Below are 23,698 nucleotides of genomic sequence, written 5' to 3'. Positions count from 1 at the left end.
GAAGTCCTCCGGCCATTGGACGGGGACTCCTTAGGACGGCGCGCGCGGCCCCTTTAAGAGGGAGGGAGAGCGCGCGCGCCCTAAGCACAGTGGCCGGGAAGGAGCGCGCGCTGCCAGCAGAGCGGGAGGAGGACGCCGGGCACGGAGCAGGGAGGTGAGGGGAACAGCGTCCCTGCCTAGCAGAGGGCAGGGACGCCGGCGCTACAGTACACCCCCCTTTAGGCCCCCCCTTTTTTAGGCCAGACAGAAATTTAGCAAGGATAAGAGGGGCATGGATGTTCTCCCGGGGCTCCCACGTTCTCTCCTCAGGACCAAACCCCTTCCAATCTACTAGAAAAAAGGTCTTTCCTCTTACCCTTTTGGTGGCAAGAATGTTCTCTACCTCAAACTCGTCCTCAGCAGAAACCGGAGCAGGAGGCGTACCTGTAGACTTGGAAAAAGAGTTAAGTACCACAGGTTTGAGGAGAGATACATGGAAGGAGTTAGGGATCCGTAAGTTGGCCGGGAGTTTCAATTTATAGGCCACCGGGTTGATCTGACTGATGACCTCCAGGGGGCCGATGAACCAAGGCCCTAACTTGTAAGAAGGTATCTTGAGTCGGACATATTTAGATGAGAGGCAGACTTTATCTCCGGGACGAAATTGTGGAGGATCCAGGCGTTTTTTGTCAGCGTGTCTTTTCATCCGTTCGGACGACTGAAGGAGTGCGGATCGGGTACTCTCCCAAATGGAGGAAAATTTGCCAACGAGAGATTCCACAGCCGGGTTGTCCACAGAGGTGGAGACAGGAAAAGGAATCCGAGGATGCTGACCGAAGACTACAAAAAACGGGGATTTGGAGGAGGATTCGCTCTCGTGATTGTTATAAGAGAACTCGGCCCATGGTAGGAGATCCACCCAGTCTGAATGATGAGCATTAACGAAGTGCCGGAGGTAACTGGTCAGGTTCTGATTGATCCGCTCCACTTGACCATTGGACTGTGGGTGGTAAGCGGAAGAGAAGTCCAGGGTGACGTCTAGCAGTTTACAAGTGGCTCTCCAGAAGCGTGAGGTGAACTGTACCCCACGATCCGACACGATGTGGAGGGGCAGGCCATGAAGACGGAAGATGTGACGAATAAAGTCTTTAGCTAGCTCGGGTGCAGACGGGAGGCCTGGCAGGGGAACGAAATGAGCCATCTTGGAGAAGCGGTTAGCGACCACCCAAATGACCGTACAACCGGCAGAGACTGGGAGGTCTGTTATAAAGTCCATTGCTATATGCTGCCAGGGGGCAGCAGGTACTGGGAGCGGAAGGAGGCGACCGGCTGGCAGATGTCTCGGAACCTTGTTGCGGGCGCAGGATACACAGGCAGAAACAAAGTCTATTACGTCCTTGTGCAGGGTAGGCCACCAGTAGTGCCGGGTAATAAGCTGGAGGGTCTTTTTCTGACCGGCATGGCCAGCCAGTTTAGACGAGTGACCCCAGTGAAGGATCTTCTCCCGATCAGGTACTGATACGAACGTCTTTCCGGGAGGGAGACGATTTAGACTCACGGGAGCCACCTGCATTACTCTGGCGGGATCGATGATGTGTTTCGGATCTTCCTCGAGATCAGACACCAGAAAGGATCGAGACAAGGCGTCCGCCTTGACGTTTTTGTCAGCCGGGCGAAAATGAAGAACAAAATCAAAGCGAGCAAAAAACAAGGACCACCGGGCTTGGCGCGGGTTAAGTCTCTGGGCATGCTGGAGGTAAGCCAAGTTCTTGTGGTCAGTGTAAATTATTACCGGGTGAAGAGCCCCCTCGAGCAGGTAACGCCACTCCTCCAATGCCAGTTTGATGGCCAATAACTCTCGGTCTCCTATGGAATAATTGTGCTCTGAGGAGGAGAAGAGTTTAGAGAAGAAGCCGCAAGTTACCATCCTCCCGGAAGATGATTTTTGAGTAAGTACCGCTCCGGCTCCAGAGGAGGAGGCGTCAACTTCCAGGAAGAACTGCTTGCTGCCGTCCGGGCGATGCAGCACCGGGGAGGAAGAGAAGGCCTGTTTTAAGGAAAGAAAGGCCTCCTCTGCTTCGGGAGGCCACTCTTTGGGATTAGTACCCTTACGGGTGAGCGCGGAAATTGGGGCAGTCCGGGAAGAGAAGTGTGGTATGAAGAGGCGGTAGTAGTTGGCGAAGCCCAGGAACCGCTGAATGGCCTTCAACCCCTCCGGTCGAGGCCATTTCTCGATGGCAGACAGTTTCTCTGGATCCATTCGTAGGCCGGTCTGAGAAATAATGTAGCCCAAAAACGGAAGCGAGGTCTGCTCAAAGAGGCACTTCTCGTATTTAGCGAAGAGGTGATTCTGCCTGAGCCTGAGCAGGACCTGACGAACGTCCCTCCGGTGAGTCTGGAGATCCGGAGAGAAGACCAAGATGTCGTCCAGGTACACCACTACGCAGGAGTAGAGAAGGTCCCGGAAGATGTCATTGACCAACTCTTGAAAGACGGCAGGAGCGTTACAGAGACCAAAGGGCATTACCAGATATTCATAGTGGCCGTCCCGGGTGTTGAATGCCGTCTTCCATTCATCCCCCTGACGGATACGAACCAGGTTGTACGCCCGACGGAGGTCCAGTTTGGTGAAGATTCTAGCCCCTCTCAGACGATCAAATAACTCTGGAATGAGCGGAAGGGGGTACTTATTCTTCACCGTGATTTGGTTAAGGCCTCTATAGTCTATACAGGGACGGAGAGAGCCGTCCTTCTTTTTTACGAAGAAGAAGCCTGCTCCCGCCGGGGAGGTAGATTTCCGGATGAATCCCCTGGCCAGATTCTCCTCAATATATTCGGACATCGACCGGGTCTCAGCAGCGGATAATGGATAAATACGCCCACGGAGAGGAGTAGTACTGGGTAACAGGTCGATAGGGCAGTCGTATGGTCTATGAGGGGGTAGTGTCTCTGCTTCCTTTTTATTAAAGACATCAGCATAAGACCAATAAGGAATCGGAAGTCCAGGTAGATTAGCTGGGGTAGGAGAAGGACGGACGGGATGGACGGGAACCAGACAGGTCTTATGGCAGTCCTGTCCCCATCGAAGGACTTCTCCGGTCTGCCAGTCAAGCACGGGTGCATGTCTCTGGAGCCAAGGTAGACCTAGCAAGAGGGCGTGAGAGTGTCCAGGCAGAACATGAAAGGAGATACTCTCAGAATGCAGCATTCCCACCTGTAGAGTAATGGATTCGGTGATGAGTTGGATGGGGCGTGGTAAGAGACCCCCATCCATGGCAGCAACAGACAAGGGTACAGCCAGAGGTTTGGTGGGGATGCGGTATTTCTCTACCAGGGACTGTGAAATAAGATTCCCGGCTGCTCCAGAGTCCAGTTGGGCTAGTTCGAAATAACGGTTCTCCCCGCAGACGATTGAAACTGACAGCAGCAGAGATGGAGAGGATTTATTCTTGTCTAGGTTGACCTCTCTGAGCGAACCTAGACACAGGCATTTCCCGACCTCTCTGGGCAGGCACGGATCCGGTGCTCCTTACTGCCACAGTAGAAGCAGCTCCCCTCGGCACGGCGTAAGTCCTGACGGGTTTTGACCATCTTGGTCTGGTCGACCTGCATAGACTCAGGAGAGTGTACCTGGGGAGAGACGGAGGGAGTGACGGGTTTCTGAAAGGTAGGAGCTAGACGTGGAAACCTCCTCTCACGAGTGACCTCTTTGGCACGCTCCTGGAACCGTAGGTCAATCCGGGTGGCAAGAGTTATTAGGTCATCGAGAGTGGTAGGAATGTCCCGACCGGCAAGTTCATCTTTAATACGACCGGACAGACCCTCCCAGAAGACGGATACCAGAGCGTCGTTATCCCAGGCCAGCTCCGAGGCAAGGGTACGGAATCGTATGGCATATTGGCCCACGGTGAGACTTCCCTGACGGAGACGTAGCAGAGATGATGCGGATGAGGTCTTCCGTCCGGGTTCGTCGAAGACTTTCCGAAAAGCCGTGAGGAAGGCAGGCAAGTCGGACACCAGGGGGTCTCCTCTCTCCCATAGAGGATTTAGCCAGGCCAGGGCCTCCCCGGTGAGATGGGACATGATGAAGGCAATTTTGGCCCGGTCGGAGTTAAACTGGTGGGACAATAGTTCAAAGTGCAGGGTGCACTGATTTATGAAGCCCCGAGCCTGGGGGGAGTCGCCTCCGAAGCGAGGAGGTGCAGAAAGCCGGGGTCCGGTGTAGGATACCATGGTATTGGTGGGCAGCGGAGCTGCCGGGTTGCGAGTCATGGCACTGGCGGTGGTTGCTGGTGGAGCAGTCAGAGTATCCAGGCGAGAATTGACATTCCGCAGGTGACCCAGGATGGACTCCTGTTGGGACCTCTGACGGGACAGTTCATGACAGAGGTCCGAGAGCGAGGGAGCTTGGGTGCCACCGGGTTCCATGGCCCGAGCAAACTGTAACGGGTCTGGGAGGTGGAACCTCTGAGCTACTATACAAGGGGGCGGTCCTTGTAAGGGAGCGGGTGGCGACCAGGCAGGCAGTCACAGCAGGTGACCGGGACAGTCTCTGGGTGTACGGGCAGGAGGTCACGGCAAGTGACCGGGACAGTCTCTGGAAGAACGGGCTGGAGGTCACGGCAAGTGACCGGGGCAGTCTCTGGGTGAACAGGCTGGAGGTCACGGCAAGTGACCGGGGCAGTCTCTGGGTGAACGGGCTGGAGGTCACGGCAAGTGACCGGGGCAGTCTCTGGGTGAACGGGCTGGAGGTCACGGCAAGTAATCTGGGGCAGTCTCTAGGTAAAGGGTAGGTACGACCTGTGATGGCTAGCAAGGCAGATGGAGGATGTGTGCTCCCAGGTGAGCAAGCGAGAGTCTCTGGAATAGCAGGTGGTCACAGCACGTGATGGCGAAGCCTCCAGGTAGGCAAGCAGGCAGGTAGCGGAGAAGCACTCCCAGGTGAGCGGGCAAGAGTCTCTGGAATAGCTGGTGGTCACAGCACGTGACGGCGGAGCCTCCGGGCAGGCAAGCAGGCAGGTAGCGGAGAAGCGCTCCCAGGTGAGCGGGCAAGAGTCTCTGGAATAGCTGGTGGTCACAGCACGTGACGGCGGAGCCTCCGGGCAGGCAAGCAGGCAGGTAGCGGAGGAGCGCTCCCAGGTGAGCGGGCAAGCTGGTCCATAGACAGACTGACAGGAGTAGAAAGGCAGACCGTCGGACCTCAGGCTAGCAAGCAGGCAGGTAGCTGATGTGCGCTCCCAGGTGAGCGGGCAAGCTGGTCCTTAGACAGACTGACAGGAGTTGTAAGGCAGACCGTCGGACCACAGGCTAGCAAGCAGGTAGCAGGAATAACTGGCAGCAAACAGACAGCAAACTGGCAGGACTCTGGCAGGAATCAGGCAGGTAACTGGCAGGTAACTGGCAACGGGACCTGAGGGCTGAAGCAGAGTAGAACAGTGCAACAACATTGCTCGGGCACCTCCATTTTGGAGGAGGTGCCTTATATATGGTGAAGTCCTCCGGCCATTGGCCGGGGACTCCTTAGGACGGCGCGCGCGGCCCCTTTAAGAGGGAGGGAGAGCGCGCGCGCGCGCCCTAAGCACAGTGGCCGGGAAGGAGCGCGCGCTGCCAGCAGCGCAGGAGGAGGACGCCGGGCACGGAGCAGGGAGGTGAGGGGAACAGCGTCCCTGCCTAGCAGAGGGCAGGGACTCCGGCGCTACAGAAAGCTTAAGCAAATACTATGGGACACCCTCTCCCCAGTAATGGGACTTATGTTTGTAATATGCTGTACTGCATGGCTCTTGTAAGGGGCATTGCAAGTTGCTCCGTCCTAATTTTTGGCAGCTTTTGCTTGGAAAACATAAGCAAATACTATGGGACACCCACTCCCCAATAACGGGACTTATGTTTGTAATATGCTGTACTGCATGGGTCTTGTAAGGGGCATTGCAAGATGCTCCGTCCTAATTTTTGGCAGCTTTTGCTGGGAAAGCATAAGCAAATACTATGGGACACTCACTCCCCAATAATGGGACTTATGTTTGTAATATGCTGTACTGCATGGCTCTTGTAAGGGGCATTGCAAGTTGTTCCGTCCTAATTTTTGGCAGCTTTTGTTGGGAAAGCATAAGAAAATACTATGGGACACCCACTCCCCAATAATGGGAATTATGTTTGTAATATGCTGTACTGCATGGCTCTTGTAAGGGGCATTGCAAGTTGCTCCATCCTAATTTTTGGCAGCTTTTGCTGGGAAAGTTAAGCAAATACTATGGGACACCCTCTCCCCAGTAATGGGACTTATGTTTGTAATATGCCGTACTGCATGGCTCTTGTAAGGGGCATTGCAAGTTGCTCCGTCCTAATTTTTGGCAGCTTTTGCTGGGAAAGCATAAGCAAATACTATGGGACACCCACTCCCCAATAATGGGACTTATGTTTGTAATATGCTGTACTGCATGGCTCTTGTAAGGGGCATTGCAGGTTGCTCCGTCCTAATTTTTCGCAGCTTTTGCTGGGAAAGCATAAGCAAATACTATGGGACACCCACTCCCCAATAATGGGACTTATGTTTGTAATATGCCGTACTGCATGGCTCTTGTAAGGGGCATTGCAAGTTGCTCCGTCCTAATTTTTGGCAGCTTTTGCTGGGAAAGCATAAGCAAATGCTATGGGACACCCACTCCCCAATAATGGGACTTATGTTTGTAATATGCTGTACTGCATGGCTCTTGTAAGGGGCATTGCAAGTTGCTCCGTCCTAATTTTTGGCAGCTTTTGCTGGGAAAGCATAAGCAAATACTATGGGACACCCACTCCCCAATAATGGGACTTATGTTTGTTATATGCTGTACTGCATGGCTCTTGTAAGGGGCATTGCAAGTTGCTCCATCCTAATTTTTGGCAGCTTTTGCTGGGAAAGCATAAGCAAATACTATGGGACACTCACTCCCCAATAATGGGACTTATGTTTGTAATATGCTGTACTGCATGGCTCTTGTAAGGGGCATTGCAAGTTGTTCCGTCCTAATTTTTGGCAGCTTTTGCTGGGAAAGCATAAGCAAATGCTATGGGACACCCACTCCCCAATAATGGGACTTATGTTTGTAATATGCTGTACTGCATGGCTCTTGTAAGGGGCATTGCAAGTTGCTCCGTCCTAATTTTTGGCAGCTTTTGCTGGGAAAGCATAAGCAAATACTATGGGACACCCACTCCACAATAATGGGACTTATGTTTGTAATATGCCGCACTGCATGGCTCTTGTAAGGGGCATTGCAAGATGCTCCGTCCTAATTTTTAGCAGCTTTTGCTTGGAAGGCATAAGCAAATACTATGGGACACCCACTTCCCAATAATGGGACTTATGTTTGTAATATGCTGTACTGCATGGCTCTTGTAAGGGGCATTGCAAGTTGCTCCATCCTAATTTTTGGCAGCTTTTGCTGGGAAAGCTTAAGCAAATACTATGGGACACCCTCTCCCCAGTAATGGGACTTATGTTTGTAATATGCTGTACTGCATGGCTCTTGTAAGGGGCATTGCAAGAAACTCCATCCTAATTTTTGGCAGCTTTTGCTGGGAAAGCATTGGAAAATACTATGGGACACCCACTCCCCAATAATGGGACTTATGTTTGTAATATCCTGTACTGCATGGCTCTTGTAAGGGGCATTGCAAGTTGCTCCGTCCTAATTTTTGGCAGCTTTTGCTGGGAAAGCATAAGCAAATACTATGGGACACCCACTCCCCAATAATAGGACTTATGTTTGTAATATGCTGTACTGCATGGCTCTTGTAAGGGGCATTGCAAGTTGCTCCGTCCTAATTTTTGGCAGCTTTTGCTGGGAAAGCTTAAGCAAATACTATGGGACACCCTCTCCCCAGTAATGGGACTTATGTTTGTAATATGCTGTACTGCATGGCTCTTGTAAGGGGCATTGCAAGTTGCTCCGTCCTAATTTTTGGCAGCTTTTGCTTGGAAAGCTTAAGCAAATACTATGGGACACCCTCTCCCCAGTAATGGGACTTATGTTTGTAATATGCTGTACTGCATGGCTCTTGTAAGGGACATTGCAAGTTGCTCCGTCCTAATTTTTGGCAGCTTTTGCTTGGAAAGCTTAAGCAAATACTATGGGACACCCTCTCCCCAGTAATGGGACTTATGTTTGTAATATGCTGTACTGCATGGCTCTTGTAAGGGGCATTGCATGTTGCTCCATCCTAATTTTTGGCAGCTTTTGCTGGGAAAGCATAAGCAAATACCATGGGACACCAACTCCCCAATAATGGGACTTATGTTTGTAATATGCTGTACTGCATGGCTCTTGTAAGGGGCATTGCAAGTTGCTCCGTCCTAATTTTTGGCAGCTTTTGCTTGGAAAGCATAAGCAAATACTATGGGACACTCACTCCCCAATAATGGGACTTATGTTTGTAATATGCTGTACTGCATGGGTCTTGTAAGGGGCATTGCAAGTTGCTCCGTCCTAATTTTTGGCAGCTTTTGTTGGGAAAGCATAAGCAAATACTATGGGACACCCACTCCCCAATAATGGGACTTATGTTTGTAATATGCTGTACTGCATGGCTCTTGTAAGGGGCATTGCAAGTTGCTCCGTCCTAATTTTTGGCAGCTTTTGTTGGGAAAGCATAAGAAAATACTATGGGACACCCACTCCCCAATAATGGGACTTATGTTTGTAATATGCTGTACTGCATGGCTCTTGTAAGGGGCATTGCAAGTTGCTCCGTCATAATTTTTGGCAGCTTTTGCTGGGAAAGCTTAAGCAAATACTATGGGACACCCTCTCCCCAGTAATGGGACTTATGTTTGTAATATGCTGTACTGCATGGCTCTTGTAAGGGGCATTGCAAGATGCTCCGTCCTAATTTTTGGCAGCTTTTGCTGGGAAAGCATAAGAAAATACTATGGGACACCCACTCCCCAATAATGGGACTTATGTTTGTAATATGCTGTACTGCATGGCTCTTGTAAGGGGCATTGCAAGTTGCTCCGACCTAATTTTTGGCAGCTTTTGCTGGGAAAGCATAAGCAAATACTATGGGACACCCAATCCCCATTAAAGGGACTTATGTTTGTAATATGCTGTACTGCATGGCTCTTGTAAGGGGCATTGCAAGTTGCTCCGTCCTAATTTTTCGCAGCTTTTGCTGGGAAAGCATAAGCAAAAACTATGGGACACCCACTCCCCAATAATGGGACTTATGTTTGTAATATGCCGTACTGCATGGCTCTTGTAAGGGGCATTGCAAGTTGCTCCGTCCTAATTTTTGGCAGCTTTTGCTGGGAAAGCATAAGCAAATACTATGGGACACCCACTCCCCAATAATGGGACTTATGTTTGTAATATGCTGTACTGCATGGCTCTTGTAAGGGGCATTGCAAGTTGCTCCGTCCTAATTTTTGGCAGCTTTTGCTGGGAAAGCATAAGCAAATACTATGGGACACCCACTCCCCAATAATGGGACTTATGTTTGTAATATGCTGTACTGCATGGCTCTTGTAAGGGGCATTGCAAGTTGCTCCATCCTAATTTTTGGCAGCTTTTGCTGGGAAAGCATAAGCAAATACTATGGGACACCCACTCCCCAATAATGGGACTTATGTTTGTAATATGCCGTACTGCATGGCTCTTGTAAGGGGCATTGCAAGATGCTCCGTCCTAATTTTTGGCAGCTTTTGCTTGGAAGGCATAAGCAAATACTATGGGACACCCACTCCCCAATAATGGGACTCAGGTTTGTAATATGCTGTACTGCATGGCTCTTGTAATGGGCATTGCAAGTTGCTCCGTCCTAATTTTTGGCAGCTTTTGCTGGGAAAGCTTAAGCAAATACAATGGGACACCCTCTCCCCAGTAATGGGACTTATGTTTGTAATATGCTGTACTGCATGGCTCTTGTAAGGGGCATTGCAAGTTGCTCCGTCCTAATTTTTGGCAGATTTTGCTGGGAAAGCATAAGCAAATACTATGGGACACCCACTCCCCAATAATGGGACTTATGTTTGTAATATGCTGTACTGCATGGCTCTTGTAAGGGGCATTGCAAGTTGCTCCGTCCTAATTTTTGGCAGCTTTTGCTGGGAAAGCTTAAGCAAATACTATGGGACACCCTCTCCCCAGTAATCGCACTTATGTTTGTAATATGCTGTACTGCATGGCTCTTGTAAGGGGCATTGCAAGATACTCCATCCTAATTTTTGGCAGCTTTTGCTGGGAAAGCATTGGAAAATACTATGGGACACCCACTCCCCAATAATGGGACTTATGTTTGTAATATGCTGTACTGCATGGCTCTTGTAAGGGACATTGCAAGTTGCTCCGTCCTAATTTTTGGCAGCTTTTGCTGGGAAAGCATAAGCAAATACTATGGGACACCCACTCCCCAATAAAGGGACTTATGTTTGTAATATGCTGTACTGCATGGCTCTTGTAAGGGGCATTGCAAGTTGCTCCGTCCTAATTTTTGGCAGCTTTTGCTGGGAAAGCATAAGCAAATACTATGGGACACCCACTCCCCAATAATGGGACTTATGTTCGTAATATGCTGTACTGCATGGCTCTTGTAATGGGCATTGCAAGTTGCTCCGTCCTAATTTTTGGCAGCTTTTGCTGGGAAAGCTTAAGCAAATACTATGGGACACCCTCTCCCCAGTAATGGGACTTATGTTTGTAATATGCCGTACTGCATGGCTCTTGTAAGGGGCATTGCAAGTTGCTCCGTCCTAATTTTTGGCAGCTTTTGCTGGGAAAGCATAAGCAAATACTATTGGAGACCCACTCCCCAATAATGGGACTTATGCTTGTAATATACCGTTCTGCATGGCTCTTGTAAGGGGCATTGCAAGTTGCTCCGTCCTAATTTTTGGCAGCTTTTGCTGGGAAAGCATAAGCAAATACTATGGGACACATACTCCCCAATAATGGGACTTATGATTGTAATATGCTGTACTGCATGGCTCTTGTAAGGGGCATTGCAAGTTGCTCCGTCCTAATTTTTGGCAGCTTTTGCTGGGAAAGCATAAGCAAATACTATGGGACACCCACTCCCCAATAATGGGACTTATGTTTGTAATATGCTGTACTGCATGGCTCTTGTAAGGGGCATGGCAAGTTGCTCCATCCTAATTTTTGGCAGCTTTTGTTGGGAAAGCATAAGCAAATACTATGGAACACCAACTCCCCAATAATGGGACTTATGTTTGTAATATGCTGTACTGCATGGCTCTTGTAAGGGGCATTGCAAGTTGCTCCGTCCTAATTTTTGGTAGCTTTTGCTGGGAAATCTTAAGTAAATACTATGGGACACCCTCTCCCCAGTAATGGGACTTATGTTTGTAATATGCTGTACTGCATGGCTCTTGTAAGGGGCATTGCAAGATGCTCTGTCCTAATTTTTGGCAGCTTTTGCTGGGAAAGCATAAGAAAATACTATGGGGCACCCACTCCCCAATAATGGGACTTATGTTTGTAATATGCCGTACTGCATGGCTCTTGTAAGGGGCATAGCAAGTTGCTCCATGCTAACTTTTGGCAGCTTTTGCTGGGAAAGCATAAGCAAGCAAATACTATGGGAGACCCACTCCCCAATAATGGGACTTATGTTTGTAATATGCCGTACTGCATGGCTCTTGTAAGGGGCATTGCAAGTTGCTCCGTCCTAATTTTTGGCAGCTTTTGCTGGGAAAGCATAAGCAAATACTATGGGACACCCACTCCCCAATAAAGGGACTTATGTTTGTAATATGCTGTACTGCATGGCTCTTGTAAGGGGCATTGCAAGTTGCTACATCCTAATTTTTGGCAGCTTTTGCTGGGAAAGCATAAGAAAATACTATGGGACACCCACTCCCCAATAATGGGACATATGTTTGTAATATGCTGTACTGCATGGCTCTTGTAAGGGGCATTGCAAGTTGCTCCGTCCTAATTTTTGGCAGCTTTTGCTGGGAAAGCATAAGCAAATACTATGGGAGACCCACTCCCCAATAATGGGACTTATGCTTGTAATATGCCGTACTGCATGGCTCTTGTAAGGGGCATTGCAAGTTGCTCCGTCCTAATTTTTGGCAGCTTTTGCTGGGAAAGCATAAGCAAATACTATGGGACACCCACTCCCCAATAATGGGACTTATGTTTGTAATATGCTGTACTGCATGGCTCTTGTAAGGGGCATTGCAAGTTGCTCCGTCCTAATTTTTGGCAGCTTTTGCTGGGAAAGCATAAGAAAATACTATGGGACACCCACTCCCCAATAATGGGACTTATGTTTGTAATATGCTGTACTGCATGGCTCTTGTAAGGGGCATTGCAAGTTGCTCCGTCCTAATTTTTGGCAGCTTTTGCTGGAAAAGCATAAGCAAATACTATGGGACACCCACTCCCCATAAAAGGGACTTATGTTTGTAATATGCTGTACTGCATGGCTCTTGTAAGGGGCATTGCAAGTTGCTCCGTCCTAATTTTTCGCAGCTTTTGCTGGGAAAGCATAAGCAAATACTATGGGACACCCACTCCCCAATAATGGGACTTATGTTTGTAATATGCCGTACTGCATGGCTCTTGTAAGGGGCATTGCAAGTTGCTCCGTCCTAATTTTTGGCAGCTTTTGCTGGGAAAGCATAAGCAAATACTATGGGACACCCACTCCCCAATAATGGGACTTATGTTTGTAATATGCTGTACTGCATGGCTCTTGTAAGGGGCATTGCAAGTTGCTCCGTCCTAATTTTTGGCAGCTTTTGCTGGGAAAGCATAAGCAAATACTATGGGACACCCACTCCCCAATAATGGAACTTATGTTTGTAATATGCTGTACTGCATGGCTCTTGTAAGGGGCAATGCAAGTTGCTCCGTCCTCATTTTTGGCAGCTTTTGCTGGGAAATCTTAAGTAAATACTATGGGACACCCTCTCCCCAGTAATGGGACTTATGTTTGTAATATGCTGTACTGCATGGCTCTTGTAAGGGGCATTGCAAGATGCTCTGTCCTAATTTTTGGCAGCTTTTGCTGGGAAAGCATAAGAAAATACTATGGGGCACCCACTCCCCAATAATGGGACTTATGTTTGTAATATGCTGTACTGCATGGCTCTTGTAAGGGGCATTGCAAGTTGCTCCGTCCTAATTTTTGGCAGCTTTTGCTGGGAAAGCATAAGCAAATACTATGGGACACCCACTCCCCAATATTGGGACTTATGTTTGTAATATGCTGTACTGCATGGATCTTGTAAGGGGCATTGCAAGTTGCTCCATCCTAATTTTTGGCAGCTTTTGCTGGGAAAGCATGAGCAATTACTATGGGACACCCACTCCCCAATGATGGGACTTATGTTTGTAATATGCCGTACTGCATGGCTCTTGTAAGGGGCATTGCAAGTTGCTCCGTCCTAATTTTTGGCAGCTTTTGCTGGGAAAGCATAAACAAATACTATGGGACACCCACTCCCCAATAATGGGACTTATGTTTGTAATATGCTGTACTGCATGGCTCTTGTAATGGGCATTGCAAGTTGCTCCGTCCTAATTTTTGGCAGCTTTTGCTGGGAAAGCTTAAGCAAATACTATGGGACACCCTCTCCCCAGTAATGGGACTAATGTTTGTAATATGCTGTACTGCATGGCTCTTGTAAGGGGCATTGCAAGTTGCTCCGTCCTAATTTTTGGCAGCTTTTGCTTGGAAAGCATAAGCAAATACTATGGGACACCCACTCCCCAATAATGGGACTTATGTTTGTAATATGCTGTACTGCATGGCTCTTGTAAGGGGCATTGCAAGTTGCTCCATGCTAACTTTTGGCAGCTTTTGCTGGGAAAGCATAAGCAAATACTATGGGAGACCCACTCCCCAATAATGGGACTTATGCTTGTAATATGCCGTACTGCATGGCTCTTGTAAGGGGCATTGCAAGTTGCTCCGTCCTAATTTTTGGCAGCTTTTGCTGGGAAAGCATAAGCAAATACTATGGGACACCCACTCCCCAATAATGGGACTTATGTTTGTAATATGCTGTACTGCATGGCTCTTGTAAGGGGCATTGCAAGTTGCTCGGTCCTAATTTTTGGCAGCTTTTGTTGGGAAAGCATAAGCAAATACTATGGGACACCCACTCCCCAATAATGGGACTTATGTTTGTAATATGCTGTACTGCATGGCTCTTGTAAGGGGCTTTGCAAGTTGCTCCGTCCTAATTTTTGGCAGCTTTTGCTGGGAAAGCTTAAGCAAATACTATGGGACACCCTCTCCCCAGTAATGGAACTTATGTTTGTAATATGCTGTACTGCATGGCTCTTGTAAGGGGCATTGCAAGTTGCTCCGTCCTAATTTTTGGCAGCTTTTGCTGGGAAAGCATAAGCAAATACTATGGGACACCCACTCCCCAAGAAAGGGACTTATGTTTGTAATATGCTGTACTGCATGGCTCTTGTAATGGGCATTGCAAGTTGCTCCATCCTAATTTTTGGCAGCTTTTGCTGGGAAGCTTAAGCAAATACTATGGGACACCCTCTCCCCAGAAATGGGACTTATGTTTGTAATATGCTGTACTGCATGGCTCTTGTAAGGGGCATTGCAAGTTGCTACGTCCTAATTTTTGGCAGCTTTTGCTTGGAAAGCATAAGCAAATACTATGGGACACCCACTCCCCAATAATGGGACTTATGTTTGTAATATGCTGTACTGCATGGCTCTTGTAAGGGGCATTGCAAGTTGCTCCATGCTAACTTTTGGCAGCTTTTGCTGGGAAAGCATAAGCAAATACTATGGGAGACCCACTCCCCAATAATGGGACTTATGCTTGTAATATGCCGTACTGCATGGCTCTTGTAAGGGGCATTGCAAGTTGCTCCGTCCTAATTTTTGGCAGCTTTTGCTGGGAAAGCATAAGAAAATACTATGGGACACCCACTCCCCAATAATGGGACTTATGTTTGTAATATGCTGTACTGCATGGCTCTTGTAAGGGGCATTGCAAGTTGCTCCGTCCTAATTTTTGGCAGCTTTTGTTGGGAAAGCATAAGCAAATACTATGGGACACCCATTCCCCAATAATGGGACTTATGTTTGTAATATGCTGTACTGCATGGCTCTTGTAAGGGGCTTTGCAAGTTGCTCTGTCCTAATTTTTGGCAGCTTTTGCTGGGAAAGCTTAAGCAAATACTATGGGACACCCTCTCCCCAGTAATGGAACTTATGTTTGTAATATGCTGTACTGCATGGCTCTTGTAAGGGGCATTGCAATTTGCTCCGTCCTAATTTTTGGCAGCTTTTGCTGGGAAAGCATAAGCAAATACTATGGGACACCCACTCCCCAATAAAGGGACTTATGTTTGTAATATGCTGTACTGCATGGCTCTTGTAAGGAGCATTGCAAGTTGCTCCGTCCTAATTTTTGGCAGCTTTTGCTGGGAAAGCATAAGCAAATAATATGGGACACCCACTCCCCAATAATGGGACTTATGTTTGTAATATGCTCTACTGCATGGCTCTTGTAAGGGGCATTGCAAGTTGCTCCGTCCTAATTTTTGGCAGCTTTTGCTTGGAAAGCATAAGCAAATACTATGGGACACCCACTCCCCAATAATGGGACTTATGTTTGTTATGTGCTGTACTGCATGGCTCTTGTAAGGGGCATTGCAAGTTGCTCCGTCCTAATTTTTGGCAGCTTTTGCTGGAAAAGCATAAGCAAATACTATGGGACACCCACTCCCCATTAAAGGGACTTATGTTTGTAATATGCTGTACTGCATGGCTCTTGTAAGGGGCATTGCAAGTTGCTCCGTCCTAATTTTTCGCAGCTTTTGCTGGGAAAGCATAAGCAAATACTATGGGACTCCCACTCCCCGATAATGGGACTTATGTTTGTAATATGCCGTACTGCATGGCTCTTGTAAGGGGCATTGCAAGTTGCTCCGTCCTAATTTTTGGCAGCTTTTGCTGGGAAAGCATAAGCAAATACTTTGGGACACCCACTCTCCAATAATGGGACTTATGTTTGTAATATGCCGTACTGCATGGCTCTTGTAAGGGGCATTGCAAGATGCTCAGTCCTAATTTTTGGCAGCTTTTGCTTGGAAGGCATAAGCAAATACTATGGGACACCCACTCCCCAATAATGGGACTTATGTTTGTAATATGCTGTACTGCATGGCTCTTGTAAGGGGCATTGCAAGTTGCTCCGTCCTAATTTTTGGCAGCTTTTGCTGGGAAAACTTAAGCAAATACTATGGGACACCCTCTCCCCAGTAATGGGACTTATGTTTGTAATATGCTGTACTGCATGGCTCTTGTAAGGGGCATTGCAAGTTGCTCCGTCCTAATTTTTGGCAGCTTTTGCTGGGAAAGCATAAGCAAATACTATGGGACACCCACTCCCCAATAATGGGACTTATGTTTGTAATATGCTGTATTGCATGGCTCTTGTAAGGGGCATTGCAAGTTGCTCCGTCCTAATTTTTGGCAGCTTTTGCTGGGAAAGCTTAAGCAAATACTATGGGACACCCTCTCCCCAGTAATGGGACTTATGTTTGTAATATGCTGTACTGCATGGCTCTTGTAAGGGGCATTGCAAGATACTCCATCCTAATTTTTGGCAGCTTTTGCTGGGAAAGCATTGGAAAATACTATGGGACACCCACTCCCCAATAATGGAACTTATGTTTGTAATATGCTGTACTGCATGGCTCTTGTAAGGGGCATTGCAAGTTGCTCCGTCCTAATTTTTGGCAGCTTTTGCTGGGAAAGCATAAGCAAATACTATGGGACACCCACTCCCCAATAATGGGACTTATGTTTGTAATATGCTGTACTGCATGGCTCTTGTAAGGGGCATTGCAAGTTGCTCCGTCCTAATTTTTGGCAGCTTTTGCTGGGAAAGCATAAGCAAATACTATGGGACACCCACTCCCCAATATTGGGACTTATGTTTGTAATATGCTGTACTGCATGGCTCTTGTAAGGGGCATTGCAAGTTGCTCCATCCTAATTTTTGGCAGCTTTTGCTGGGAAAGCATGAGCAAATACTATGGGACACCCACTCCCCAATGATGGGACTCATGTTTGTAATATGCCGTACTGCATGGCTCTTGTAAGGGGCATTGCAAGTTGCTCCGTCCTAATTTTTGGCAGCTTTTGCTGGGAAAGCATAAACAAATACTATGGGACACCCACTCCCCAATAATGGGACTTATGTTTGTAATATGCTGTACTGCATGGCTCTTGTAATCGGCATTGCAAGTTGCTCCGTCCTAATTTTTGGCAGCTTTTGCTGGGAAATCTTAAGTAAATACTATGGGACACCCTCTCCCCAGTAATGGGACTTATGTTTGTAATATGCTGTACTGCATGGCTCTTGTAAGGGGCATTGCAAGATGCTCTGTCCTAATTTTTGGCAGCTTTTGCTGGGAAAGCATAAGAAAATACTATGGGGCACCCACTCCCCAATAATGGGACTTATGTTTGTAATATGCTGTACTGCATGGCTCTTGTAAGGGGCATTGCAAGTTGCTCCGTCCTAATTTTTGGCAGCTTTTGCTGGGAAAGCATAAGCAAATACTATGGGACACCCACTCCCCAATAATGGGACTTATGTTTGTAATATGCTGTACTGCATGGCTCTTGTAATGGGCATTGCAAGTTGCTCCGTTCTAATTTTTGGCAGCTTTTGCTGGGAAAGCTTAAGCAAATACTGTTGGAGACCCACTCCCCAATAATGGGACTTATGCTTGTAATATACCGTTCTGCATGGCTCTTGTAAGGGGCATTGCAAGTTGCTCCGTCCTAATTTTTGGCAGCTTTTGCTGGGAAAGCATAAGCAAATACTATGGGACACCTACTCCCCAATAATGGGACTTATGATTGTAATATGCTGTACTGCATGGCTCTTGTAAGGGGCATTGCATGTTGCTCCGTCCTAATTTTTGGCAGCTATTGCTGGGAAAGCATAAGCAAATACTATGGGACACCCACTCCCCAATAATGGGACTTATGTTTGTAATATGCTGTACTGCATGGCTCTTGTAAGGGGCATTGCAAGTTGCTCCACCCTAATTTTTGGCAGCTTTTGTTGGGAAAGCATAAGCAAATACTATGGAACACCAACTCCCCAATAATGGGACTTATATTTGTAATATGCTGTACTGCATGGCTCTTGTAAGGGGCATTGCAAGTTGCTCCGTCCTAATTTTTGGCAGCTTTTGCTGGGAAATCTTAAGTAAATACTATGGGACACCCTCTCCCCAGTAATGGGACTTATGTTTGTAATATGCTGTACTGCATGGCTCTTGTAAGGGGCATTGCAAGATGCTCTGTCCTAATTTTTGGCAGCTTTTGCTGGGAAAGCATAAGAAAATACTATGGGGCACCCACTCCCCAATAATGGGACTTATGTTTGTAATATGCTGTACTGCATGGCTCTTGTAAGGGGCATTGCAAGTTGCTCCGTCCTAATTTTTGGCAGCTTTTGCTGGGAAAGCATAAGCAAATGCTATGGGACACCCACTCCCCAATATTGGGACTTACGTTTGTAATATGCTGTACTGCATGGATCTTGTAAGGGGCATTGCAAGTTGCTCCATCCTAATTTTTGGCAGCTTTTGCTGGGAAAGCATGAGCAATTACTATGGGACACCCACTCCCCAATGATGGGACTTATGTTTGTAATATGCCGTACTGCATGGCTCTTGTAAGGGGCATTGCAAGTTGCTCCGTCCTAATTTTTGGCAGCTTTTGCTGGGAAAGCATAAACAAATACTATGGGACACCCACTCCCCAATAATGGGACTTATGTTTGTAATATGCTGTACTGCATGGCTCTTGTAATGGGCATTGCAAGTTGCTCCGTCCTAATTTTTGGCAGCTTTTGCTGGGAAAGCTTAAGCAAATACTATGGGACACCCTCTCCCCAGTAATGGGACTTATGTTTGTAATATGCTGTACTGCATGGCTCTTGTAAGGGGCATTGCAAGTTGCTCCGTCCTAATTTTTGGCAGCTTTTGCTTGGAAAGCATGAGCACATACTATGGGACACCCACTCCCCAATAATGGGACTTATGTTTGTAATATGCTGTACTGCATGGCTCTTGTAAGGGGCATTGCAAGTTGCTCGGTCCTAATTTTTGGCAGCTTTTGTTGGGAAAGCATAAGCAAATACTATGGGACACCCACTCCCCAATAATGGGACTTATGTTTGTAATATGCTGTACTGCATGGCTCTTGTAAGGGGCTTTGCAAGTTGCTCCGTCCTAATTTTTGGCAGCTTTTGCTGGGAAAGCTTAAGCAAATACTATGGGACACCCTCTCCCCAGTAATGGAACTTATGTTTGTAATATGCTGTACTGCATGGCTCTTGTAAAGGGCATTGCAAGTTGCTCCGTCCTAATTTTTGGCAGCTTTTCCTGGGAAAGCATAAGCAAATACTATGGGACACCCACTCCCCAATAAAGGGACTTATGTTTGTAATATGCTGTACTGCATGGCTCTTGTAATGGGCATTGCAAGTTGCTCCATCCTAATTTTTGGCAGCTTTTGCTGGGAAGCTTAAGCAAATACTTTGGGACACCCTCTGCCCAGTAATGGGACTTATGTTTGTAATATGCTGTACTGCATGGCTCTTGTAAGGGGCATTGCAAGTTGCTCCGTCCTAATTTTTGGCAGCTTTTGCTGGGAAAGCATAAGCAAATACTATGGGACACCCACTCCCCAATAATGGGACTTATGTTTGTAATATGCTGTACTGCATGGCTCTTGTAAGGGGCATTGCAAGTTGCTCCGTCCTAATTTTTGGCAGCTTTTGCTGGGAAAGCATAAGCAAATACTATGGGAAACCCACTCCCCAATATTGGGACTTATGTTTGTAATATGCTGTACTGCATGGCTCTTGTAAGGGGCATTGCAAGTTGCTCCATCCTAATTTTTGGCAGCTTTTGCTGGGAAAGCATGAGCAAATACTATGGGACACCCACTCCCCAATGATGGGACTCATGTTTGTAATATGCCATACTGCATGGCTCTTGTAAGGGGCATTGCAAGTTGCTCCGTCCTAATTTTTGGCAGCTTTTGCTGGGAAAGCATAAACAAATACGATGGAACACCCACTCCCCAATAATGGGACTTATGTTTGTAATATGCTGTACTGCATGGCTCTTGTAATCGGCATTGCAAGTTGCTCCGTCCTAATTTTTGGCAGCTTTTGCTGGGAAATCTTAAGTAAATACTCTGGGACACCCTCTCCCCAGTAATGGGACTTATGTTTGTAATATGCTGTACTGCATGGCTCTTGTAAGGGGCATTGCAAGATGCTCTGTCCTAATTTTTGGCAGCTTTTGCTGGGAAAGCATAAGAAAATACTATGGGGCACCCACTCCCCAATAATGGGACTTATGTTTGTAATATGCTGTACTGCATGGCTCTTGTAAGGGGCATTGCAAGTTGCTCCGTCCTAATTTTTGGCAGCTTTTGCTGGGAAAGCATAAGCAAATACTATGGGACACCCACTCCCCAATAATGGGACTTATGTTTGTAATATGCTGTACTGCATGGCTCTTGTAATGGGCATTGCAAGTTGCTCCGTTCTAATTTTTGGCAGCTTTTGCTGGGAAAGCTTAAGCAAATACTATGGGACACCCTCTCCCCAGTAATGGGACTTATGTTTGTAATATGCTGTACTGCATGGCTCTTGTAAGGGGCATTGCAAGTTGCTCCGTCCTAATTTTTGGCAGCTTTTGCTGGGAAAGCATAAGCAAATACTGTTGGAGACCCACTCCCCAATAATGGGACTTATGCTTGTAATATACCGTTCTGCATGGCTCTTGTAAGGGGCATTGCAAGTTGCTCCGTCCTAATTTTTGGCAGCTTTTGCTGGGAAAGCATAAGCAAATACTATGGGACACCTACTCCCCAATAATGGGACTTATGATTGTAATATGCTGTACTGCATGGCTCTTGTAAGGGGCATTGCAAGTTGCTCCGTCCTAATTTTTGGCAGCTTTTGCTGGGAAAGCATAAGCAAATACTATGGGACACCCACTCCCCAATAATGGGACTTATGTTTGTAATATGCTGTACTGCATGGCTCTTGTAAGGGGCATTGCAAGTTGCTCCATCCTAATTTTTGGCAGCTTTTGTTGGGAAAGCATAAGCAAATACTATGGAACACCAACTCCCCAATAATGGGACTTATGTTTGTAATATGCTGTACTGCATGGCTCTTGTAAGGGGCATTGCAAGTTGCTCCGTCCTAATTTTTGGCAGCTTTTGCTGGGAAATCTTTAGTAAATACTATGGGACACCCTCTCCCCAGTAATGGGACTTATGTTTGTAATATGCTGTACTGCATGGCTCTTGTAAGGGGCATTGCAAGATGCTCTGTCCTAATTTTTGGCAGCTTTTGCTGGGAAAGCATAAGAAAATACTATGGGGCACCCACTCCCCAATAATGGGACTTATGTTTGTAATATGCTGTACTGCATGGCTCTTGTAAGGGGCATTGCAAGTTGCTCCGTCCTAATTTTTGGCAGCTTTTGCTGGGAAAGCATAAGCAAATACTATGGGACACCCACTCCCCAATATTGGGACTTATGTTTGTAATATGCTGTACTGCATGGATCTTGTAAGGGGCATTGCAAGTTGCTCCATCCTAATTTTTGGCAGCTTTTGCTGGGAAAGGATGAGCAATTACTATGGGACACCCACTCCCCAATGATGGGACTTATGTTTGTAATATGCCGTACTGCATGGCTCTTGTAAGGGGCATTGCAAGTTGCTCCGTCCTAATTTTTGGCAGCTTTTGCTGGGAAAGCATAAACAAATACTATGGGACACCCACTCCCCAATAATGGGACTTATGTTTGTAATATGCTGTACTGCATGGCTCTTGTAATGGGCATTGCAAGTTGCTCCGTCCTAATTTTTGGCAGCTTTTGCTGGGAAAGCTTAAGCAAATACTATGGGACACCCTCTCCCCAGTAATGGGACTTATGTTTGTAATATGCTGTACTGCATGGCTCTTGTAAGGGGCATTGCAAGTTGCTCCGTCCTAATTTTTGGCAGCTTTTGCTTGGAAAGCATAAGCACATACTATGGGACACCCACTCCCCAATAAAGGGACTTATGTTTGTAATATGCTGTACTGCATGGCTCTTGTAATGGGCATTGCAAGTTGCTCCATCCTAATTTTTGGCAGCTTTTGCTGGGAAGCTTAAGCAAATACTTTGGGACACCCTCTGCCCAGTAATGGGACTTATGTTTGTAATATGCTGTACTGCATGGCTCTTGTAAGGGGCATTGCAAGTTGCTCCGTCCTAATTTTTGGCAGCTTTTGCTGGGAAAGCATAAGCAAATACTATGGGACACCCACTCCCCAATAATGGGACTTATGTTTGTAATATGCTGTACTGCATGGCTCTTGTAAGGGGCATTGCAAGTTGCTCCGTCCTAATTTTTGGCAGCTTTTGCTGGGAAAGCATAAGCAAATACTATGGGACACCCACTCCCCAATATTGGGACTTATGTTTGTAATATGCTGTACTGCATGGCTCTTGTAAGGGGCATTGCAAGTTGCTCCATCCTAATTTTTGGCAGCTTTTGCTGGGAAAGCATGAGCAAATACTATGGGACACCCACTCCCCAATGATGGGACTCATGTTTGTAATATGCCATACTGCATGGCTCTTGTAAGGGGCATTGCAAGTTGCTCCGTCCTAATTTTTGGCAGCTTTTGCTGGGAAAGCATAAACAAATACGATGGAACACCCACTCCCCAATAATGGGACTTATGTTTGTAATATGCTGTACTGCATGGCTCTTGTAATCGGCATTGCAAGTTGCTCCGTCCTAATTTTTGGCAGCTTTTGCTGGGAAATCTTAAGTAAATACTCTGGGACACCCTCTCCCCAGTAATGGGACTTATGTTTGTAATATGCTGTACTGCATGGCTCTTGTAAGGGGCATTGCAAGATGCTCTGTCCTAATTTTTGGCAGCTTTTGCTGGGAAAGCATAAGAAAATACTATGGGGCACCCACTCCCCAATAATGGGACTTATGTTTGTAATATGCTGTACTGCATGGCTCTTGTAAGGGGCATTGCAAGTTGCTCCGTCCTAATTTTTGGCAGCTTTTGCTGGGAAAGCATAAGCAAATACTATGGGACACCCACTCCCCAATAATGGGACTTATGTTTGTAATATGCTGTACTGCATGGCTCTTGCAATGGGCATTGCAAGTTGCTCCGTTCTAATTTTTGGCAGCTTTTGCTGGGAAAGCTTAAGCAAATACTATGGGACACCCTCTCCCCAGTAATGGGACTTATGTTTGTAATATGCTGTACTGCATGGCTCTTGTAAGGGGCATTGCAAGTTGCTCCGTCCTAATTTTTGGCAGCTTTTGCTGGGAAAGCATAAGCAAATACTGTTGGAGACCCACTCCCCAATAATGGGACTTATGCTTGTAATATACCGTTCTGCATGGCTCTTGTAAGGGGCATTGCAAGTTGCTCCGTCCTAATTTTTGGCAGCTTTTGCTGGGAAAGCATAAGCAAATACTATGGGACACCTACTCCCCAATAATGGGACTTATGATTGTAATATGCTGTACTGCATGGCTCTTGTAAGGGGCATTGCAAGTTGCTCCGTCCTAATTTTTGGCAGCTTTTGCTGGGAAAGCATAAGCAAATACTATGGGACACCCACTCCCCAATAATGGGACTTATGTTTGTAATATG

The sequence above is a fragment of the Phyllobates terribilis genome, unplaced genomic scaffold (genome assembly GCF_046119375.1).
Source record: "Phyllobates terribilis strain yellow unplaced genomic scaffold, ASM4611937v1 Scaffold_4__5_contigs__length_816908805, whole genome shotgun sequence".
Classification (NCBI taxonomy): Eukaryota; Metazoa; Chordata; class Amphibia; order Anura; family Dendrobatidae; genus Phyllobates; species Phyllobates terribilis.
This window is presented reverse-complemented; position numbering follows the sequence as displayed.